Source organism: Coregonus lavaretus, assembly GCF_964263955.1.
Source record: "Coregonus lavaretus genome assembly, contig: HAP1_SCAFFOLD_2181, whole genome shotgun sequence".
NCBI lineage: Eukaryota > Metazoa > Chordata > Actinopteri > Salmoniformes > Salmonidae > Coregonus > Coregonus lavaretus.
Window position 1 is genome coordinate 1 of NW_028158104.1, and position 8,063 is coordinate 8,063.

General features: G+C 40.7%; 1 pseudogene across 1 annotated transcript; it reads left to right on the plus strand.

The window, feature by feature from the left end:
- The first annotated feature begins 79 nt into the window (after window positions 1-79).
- Window positions 80-6,344, plus strand: LOC311124426 (RNA-binding motif, single-stranded-interacting protein 2-like; annotated as a pseudogene). The gene is made up of 9 exons: window positions 80-236; window positions 640-719; window positions 928-1,035; window positions 1,270-1,316; window positions 1,421-1,514; window positions 3,448-3,501; window positions 3,726-3,836; window positions 5,615-5,695; window positions 5,779-6,344. The product of its transcript is annotated as an RNA-binding motif, single-stranded-interacting protein 2-like (transcript).
- Window positions 6,345-8,063: the final 1,719 nt, after the last annotated feature.

The following is an 8,063-nucleotide window of genomic DNA, read 5'->3' on the forward strand; positions in this document are numbered from 1 at the left end:
TGTCTATGGATAAGCAGATTTAACCCTGTACTCCCCCTCTCTCTCTCCACACTCTCTCTCTCCCTCCCTCTCCCCACAGCAACAGGAGCAGGACCCCACTAACCTGTACATCTCCAACCTGCCTGTGTCTTGGATGAGCAGGAGCTGGAGAATATGCTGAAGCCATTCAGTCAGGTCATCTCTACACGCATCCTCAGAGACGCCAATGGCACCAGCAGAGGAGTGGGCTTTGCCAGGTAAACAACTTCTACACCTCTCACCTGAAAACAAAGTGTAAGTTCACAGGTATGTAGGAGAAGCATAAACAGACTCCCTCATACTGAATAAAGCATACCTCCATATTTAAACAGTGACAAATGCAATGTTATGGTTACATATACCTTTGTCAATGCATGGCCACCCTCAGCGGGGTCGATAGAAACCGGAAGCACCTGGTTTAGGGCAAAAGCATAGTGGAAGAGGCGAAGCATGAAAACCGGATGCTTCCGGTTTTTGTAGACCCCGCTCAGACGTTTCATTTACGCCTGCTACGTCAGGTTAAGGCATAGCTGGCTTGCCAGGTGAACTCAACTATCTGCTGGATCCTCTGCTGGTCATTGGGGATAGTATGTCATCCTGTAAATCACACTTTATTTTCAGGATGGAGTCAACAGAGAAATGTGAGACTATCATTCAACATTTCAACGGCAAATATATCAAGACTCCACCTGGAGTTCCAGGTGAGACATCTCTATCTGAACATGTTTTATTTTTATTAGACAGTTCTGTATGAAGCTAAGGAGCAGGTCAGGAGTAACAGAAACGCTCTTCCACAGTATCTGGATTCACTGTCCTATTTTTATATACAATATACAGTATATACACACAGAATATCCCCCTTCAGTGCTCCACAGTCACTCAACCCTCTTCCTCTCCTCCCCTCCACAGTGCCCTCGGAACCCCTGTTATGTAAGTTTGCAGATGGAGGACAGAAGAAGAGACAGAGCCAGGGAAAGTACCTGCAGCATGGCCGTCCCTGGACAAGATGGGGAAACGGTGAGTTCTCATTCAGACAGTAAACAGTCTGCCATCGTCCCCGTAGCCTCTCGTGTCTTTGCAAATGCTATCATTTTATCAAAGCTATTCAGATACATGTTTAATTGTATCAAGTACAGTAACGCTAAAGCTCAAATGTGTGTCTTGTTACAACTTCTATCTGGTTAGGTATTTCTCAGTCAAATGCATGTCATACTGTATGTGTGCTTACTGCATGTATCTGTTTGACCACAGGGAGGAATGACCCTGACATATGACCCCACCACAGCCTTACAGAACGGGTGAGTTCAGATACACCACTAAACCTCACTGAGATAATCCTAGACATATGTACTGCAGGGGAAGCAGTATGTGTTGGATACTGATGGGTTTCTTCTCTCTCCAGGTTCTACTCATCTCCCTACAGTATGGCCCCTAACAGAATGATCGCTCAGACCTCCCTCTCCCCCTACATGCATTCTCCTGTTAATACCTACCAGGTCAGGACAGTCTGTTGTATCTCTCCTGTAAATACTGTACCTACCAGGTCAGTACACTGTCAGTTGTCCCGTGTGGCTCAGTTGGTAGAGCATGGTGCTTTTAATGCCAGGGTTGTGGGTTTGATTCCCACTGGGGACCAGTATGAAAATGCATGCACTCACTACTGTAAGTTGCTCTGGATAAGGGCGTCTGCTAAATGACAAAAATGTAAATACATTTCTCCTGTAAATACCTAAAAGCTCAGTACACTGTCTGTTGTTGGGGGAGGGAAGTAGCTAACTTCCTGCAATCTTACACATTTCTCCATTGGTCAAAGAGAAAAATGTGCCATTTTATAGTTAATCTCATGCTATTCTACACTTTTTGCAATGAGGCGGAGAGAAAATGTAGTTTTAAAGCTAATTTCCTGCTATTTTACACATTGTTACATGAGGCTGAGAGAACATTTAGCATTTCTAAAGCTAATTAAAGCTAAAATATAGGTGTGTTGACTGTGATAAAGGCACTGGATCATGTGCGGTCTTGTTTGCTAAATGAACAAATGAAGTAGGCAGTGGCATGGTGCATATAGCTATAGAAGCACAGTGACATGCCTCAATGCAGTCATATTGGTGGCTTACTGTGGGTGTGGCTTTCAGTTAGTTCTTTTTGGCAACCAATTCCTTGAGAGTGAATGTCATTCCAGTTCAACTGTTCTGTTATATTTCATCAAATCTGACTAACCCAGTGCACTGCTTGCTAGGAATTCTATCTGATGGTGTTTGCATGTTTAGGTAAAAGACAACAAATGTCCCATTTTGAACACGGAGAAAAAAAGAGCATAAGAAATGTAGAAAATATATATATTTTTTTGCTCAATCTGATTGGGTGGGCGTGCCTACACCCCTGATACAGTCTATTGTATTTCTCCTGTAAATACCTACCTGGTCAGTACAGTCTATTGTATTTATCCTGTAAATACCTACCTGGTCAGTACAGTCTATTGTATTTATCCTGTAAATACCTACCTGGTCAGTACAGTCTATTGTATTTATCCTGTAAATACCTACCTGGTCAGTACAGTCTATTGTATTTATCCTGTAAATACCTACCTGGTCAGTACAGTCTATTGTATTTATCCTGTAAATACCTACCTGGTCAGTACAGTGTATTGTATTTATCCAGTAAATACCTACCTGGTCAGTGTAGTCTATTGTATTTCTCCTGTAAATACCTACCTAGTCAGTGTAGTCTATTGTATTTCTCCTGTAAATACCTACCTAGTCAGTACAGTCTATTGTATTTCTCCTGTAAATACCTACCTAGTCAGTACAGTCTATTGTATTTCTCCTGTAAATACCTACCTGGTCAGTGTAGTCTATTGTATTTCTCCTGTAAATACCTACCTAGTCAGTACAGTGTATTGTATTTCTCCTGTAAATACCTACCTAGTCAGTACAGTCTATTGTATTTCTCCTGTAAATACCTACCTAGTCAGTGTAGTCTATTGTATTTCTCCTGCAAATACATACCTAGTCAGTGTAGTCTATTGTATTTCTCCTGCAAATACATACCTAGTCAGTGAAGTCTATTGTATTTCTCCTGTAAATACCTACCTAGTCAGTACAGTCTATTGTATTTCTCCTGTAAATACCTACCTAGTCAGTACACAGTCTATTGTATTTCTCCTGTAAATACCTACCTGGTCAGTACACAGTCTATTGTATTTCTCCTGTAAATACCTACCTGGTCAGTGTAGTCTATTGTATTTCTCCTGTAAATACCTACCTAGTCAGTACAGTCTATTGTATTTCTCCTGTAAATACCTACCTGGTCAGTACACAGTCTATTGTATTTCTATGGATGTATTACTGTGTAAAGAGGATGTATTTCTTATTCTGAAAATCTGCAGAAATCATCGATCTTATGTTGTGTGTCTCCACTCTGCTGCAGATTCACAGCCCACAGTCCTGGATGCATCATCAGTCGTACCTCATGCAGACCTCAGTAAGTTGTACTCACCACTACTGTTATTGTGGGTCTGTTACTGCCTATTAGTGAATCAGTGTGATCCGTCTCTGTCTATCTCTCTCTGTTTGAGAGAGACACACCTGCTAAGGATAAACAGATGCTCTCTTTGATGTTTGAGCTCTGAGACACACTTGTGTGTATGTGCATACATGCATTTCTCTTTGTCTGTGTGTATGATAACTCTCTGTGTGTGTCCATAGGGCCAAGTCCTGACGCAGGGCATGGACCACACCATGTCCATCCAGCCCACCTCTATGATGGGGCCTCTCACACAGCAGCTCAGCCACCTCTCTATGGGCAGCAGTGGCACGGTCAGTCCCCACAGAACACAACTATAGACACATACAGTGAGGGAAAAAAGTATTTGATCCCCTGCTGATTTAGTATGTTTGCCCACTGACAAAGAAATGATCAGTCTATAATTTTAATGGTAGGTTTATTTGAACAGTGAGAGACAAAATAACAACAAAGAAAAAGGCATGTCAAAAATGTTATCAATTGATTTGCATTTTAATGAGGGAAATAAGTATTTGACTTCCTCTCAATCAGAAAGATTTCTGGCTCTCAGGTGTCTTTTATACAGGTAACGATCTGAGATTAAGAGCACACTCTTAAAGGGAGTGCTCCTAATCTCAGTTTGTTACCTGTATAAAAGACACCTGTCCACAGAAGCAATCAATCAATCAGATTCCAAACTCTCCACCATGGCCAAGACCAAAGAGCTCTCCAAGGATGTCAGGGACAAGATTGTAGACCTACACAAGGCTGGAATGGGCTACAAGACCATCGGCAAGCGGCTTGGTGAGAAGGTGACAACAGTTGGTGCGATTATTCGCAAATGGAAGAAACACAAAATAACTGTCAATCTCCCTCGGCCTGGGGCTCCATGCAAGATCTCACCTCATGGAGTTGCAATGATCATGAGAACGGTGAGGAATCAGCCCAGAACTACACGGGAGGATCTTGTCAATGATCTCAAGGCAGCTGGGACCATAGTCACCAAGAAAACAATTGGTAACTCACTATGCCGTGAAGGACTGAAATCCTGCAGCGCCCGCAAGGTCCCCCTGCTCAAGAAAGCACATATACAGGCCCGTCAAAAGTTTGCCAATGAACATCTGAATGATTCAGAGGAGAACTGGGTGAAAGTGTTGTGGTCAGATGAGACCAAAATGGAGCTCTTTGGCATCAACTCAACTCGCCGTGTTTGGAGGAGGAGGAATGCTGCCTATGACCCCAAGAACACCATCCCCACCGTCAAACATGGAGGTGGAAACATTATGCTTTGGGGGTGTTTTTCTGCTAAGGGGACAGGACAACTTCACTGCATCAAAGGGACGATGGACGGGGCCATGTACCGTCAAATCTTGGGTAAGAACTTCCTTCCCTCAGCCAGGGCATTGAAAATGGGTCGTGGATGGATATTCCAGCATGAAAATGACCCAAAACACACGGCCAAGGCAACAAAGGAGTGGCTCAAGAAGAAGCACATTAAGGTCCTGGAGTGGCCTAGCCAGTCTCCAAACCTTAATCCCATAGAAGATCTGTGGAGGGAGCTGAAGGTTGGAGTTGCCAAACGTCAGCCTCGAAACCTTAATAACTTGGAGAAGATCTGCAAAGAGGAGTGGGACAAAATCCCTCCTTAGATGTGTGCAAAACTGGTGGCCAACTACAAGAAACGTCTGACCTCTGTGATTGCCAACAAGGGTTTTGCCACCAAATACTAAGTCATGTTTTGCAGAGGGGTCAAATACTTATTTCCCTCATTAAAATGCAAATCAATTTATAACATTTTTGACATGCGTTTTTCTAGATTGTTTTGTTGTTATTCTGTCTCTCACTGTTCAAATAAACCTACCATTAAAATTATAGACTGATCATGTCTTTGTCAGTGGGCAAACGTACAAAATCAGCAGAGGATCAAATACTTTTTTCCCTCACTGTAGATACATACACTGGACAAAGACATTGTGTTCTCAGTGCAATTCCTAATGCCACTTTCCATCCCTCAATAAAGACAGTTTTACTCAGACACGTGAATAGATTCTAAAACGATTACTTTCTAATATGTTTCTCCTCTCTATTTCAGTATATGCCTGCAAACACATCAATGCAAGGGACCTACATCCCTCAGTACACCCAAGTGCCTCAGACCAACGTTTCAGTCGAGGTAAGAAACGTCCTCCTACACAGTCACTTCACTGACGATTGAATGATCAATTGATCCTCCTCACCTCTTCAATATGTTAACAGGAAAGTGCCGTCCTACAACAGGTTGCCCTGGAGACGCCCATGGAACACCCAGACTACTCCTACCAGCACAGCAAATGAAGAGGAGGGACAGGTGGGTTTCCTAGAGTCCGTCTCCTGGGCCGCCTGCCGTCCGTACAGCTCAGCTCATAGTGACTCTGGACAGTACACACCAGACACTAGGAGGAATATGGACCAGACTGTCACACTAAAGACAAAATGATATTTTCAAATCAGAGGTTATGGTAAACTGTTGGATGAAGATGGATACAATGAAAATGAACGGAACGTTGAACATCTATTCTGATAACAGAACATGACTATAGTCGAAGAAAGAGAAAAACACCACACACACACATTATTTTCTGTGCATGTATTAACAAATTATTTTCAAAACTATTCTGAGGAGGATGAAAACCAGCAACATAAAGTTACACCACCGTGTGTCATTTTAGAGTCGTCGTTTAGTTTGACTTTTTAGTTAAATATGCAGATTTTGTTTTTTGTCGTCTGTTATTTTTAAGCTTTTCGTCTGTTTTTTTGTTGCAGATTCAAAAAGTAATTGATCAATGATTTTTTTCTTCATTTCACATTAGTGAAAGTGTTGCAGGAGAATGAAACATTATTGGAAGTTGTCTTACTGTTTTTAGCACTTGGGTCCCTAGTTAAAATTCTCACAATAATTTTTACAATCTAAATAGATATTTAGAAAGAACACTTAAGACAATAAAATATATTTAACTGATTATTTCCAGATTCTGGCCAATTATAATAAACTTATACAGGGAAAATGAAAAATATCCGCACAATAAAATTTGACAGAGAAATGTAGTTGTTGGTTATATTTGGGGAATATAATGCTAAATTGCTCCAATGCTACCCAACAACATAAATAAATCTTTCAATTTGGTTTTAGTGGGTTAAGCTGCTACCCCTTTAACAGACCCAAAGTTGTTCTTAGGAGTTCATATCATCGAGTGTTGAGCTAGTAGTTTAAAGAAGTAAATTAGAGATCCAAAAAGTATGGCCAGTACTGAGATGCTTAGCCGTGTCTTTTTGATTCCAGCTTTCTCTCTGTCTGTTTGTTGATTCCTGTTTTTGTTTGTTTGTTTTGATTCCGAGGGACAATTTTTTCTATAAAAGATTGAGATTTTGTATTCAATTTAATACTTTTAAGATTGATCAATGTTATTTTTGGTAGTGTGCATTGAGTAGGTACTTGTTTCTTTGGACAGTAGATTCAAGTTTTTCTTTTGAAATAGTGTCTGCCATTACTGTCATTTGTGTTTTGGGTTGTGACTACAGAGAATACAGCTACGACCGGAAGTAAATTTTTGTAGCAGGTTAGGAGAACATTTTAGCTAACTCTAACCCTTTTCCTAACCTAAGTCTCCTAGCATGCCATGTTAATTATCCTAACCTGCTTCATAAATTATCCTAACCTGATATGAAAAAGGCACTTCCGGTTGTAGCTGTACTCCTGCTAGTCAGAACCATGTTTTTATTTTTCAATCACATGGAAAAGGCTTTAAATGTTTGAGAGATTTCCAATCCGTCTGTGTCAACAAGTTTTGACACTTTGGCACTTTCCAAGAGCTTACTGTTCATCAGTCCAAGATAATGAATTATGTGTTATAACTCTTACAAATTATTTCTGAAATGTGTCCCAAGTGGTAGTCAGTCATTCAGTCAGTCAGTGGTTAGGGAATGCAGTGTCTGAAAAGTAATATTACCTCCTACTAGAGCAACGTAGAACCTTGCACAATGTTAATGTGCAAGGTTCTGAGATGTTTTATGAGGTCACAACTCCATGGTTCTCAAGGCTGCTCTCACAGTCACAGCAGGTACTGTGTCCATATCCTCACTCTTCTGTCCTATGTTCAGAAACTAGGCCTACATCCGAGGTCAAACCTATCTATTCTGATAACAGAACATGACTATAGTCGAAGAAAGAGAAAAACACCACACACACACATTATTTTCTGTGCATGTATTAACAAATTATTTTCAAAACTATTCTGAGGAGGATGAAAACCAGCAACATAAAGTTACACCACCGTGTGTCATTTTAGAGTCGTCGTTTAGTTTGACTTTTTAGTTAAATATGCAGATTTTGTTTTTTGTCGTCTGTTATTTTTAAGCTTTTCGTCTGTTTTTTTGTTGCAGATTCAAAAAGTAATTGATCAATGATTTTTTTCTTCATTTCACATTAGTGAAAGTGTTGCAGGAGAATGAAACATTATTGGAAGTTGTCTTACTGTTTTTAGCACTTGGGTCCCTAGTTAAAA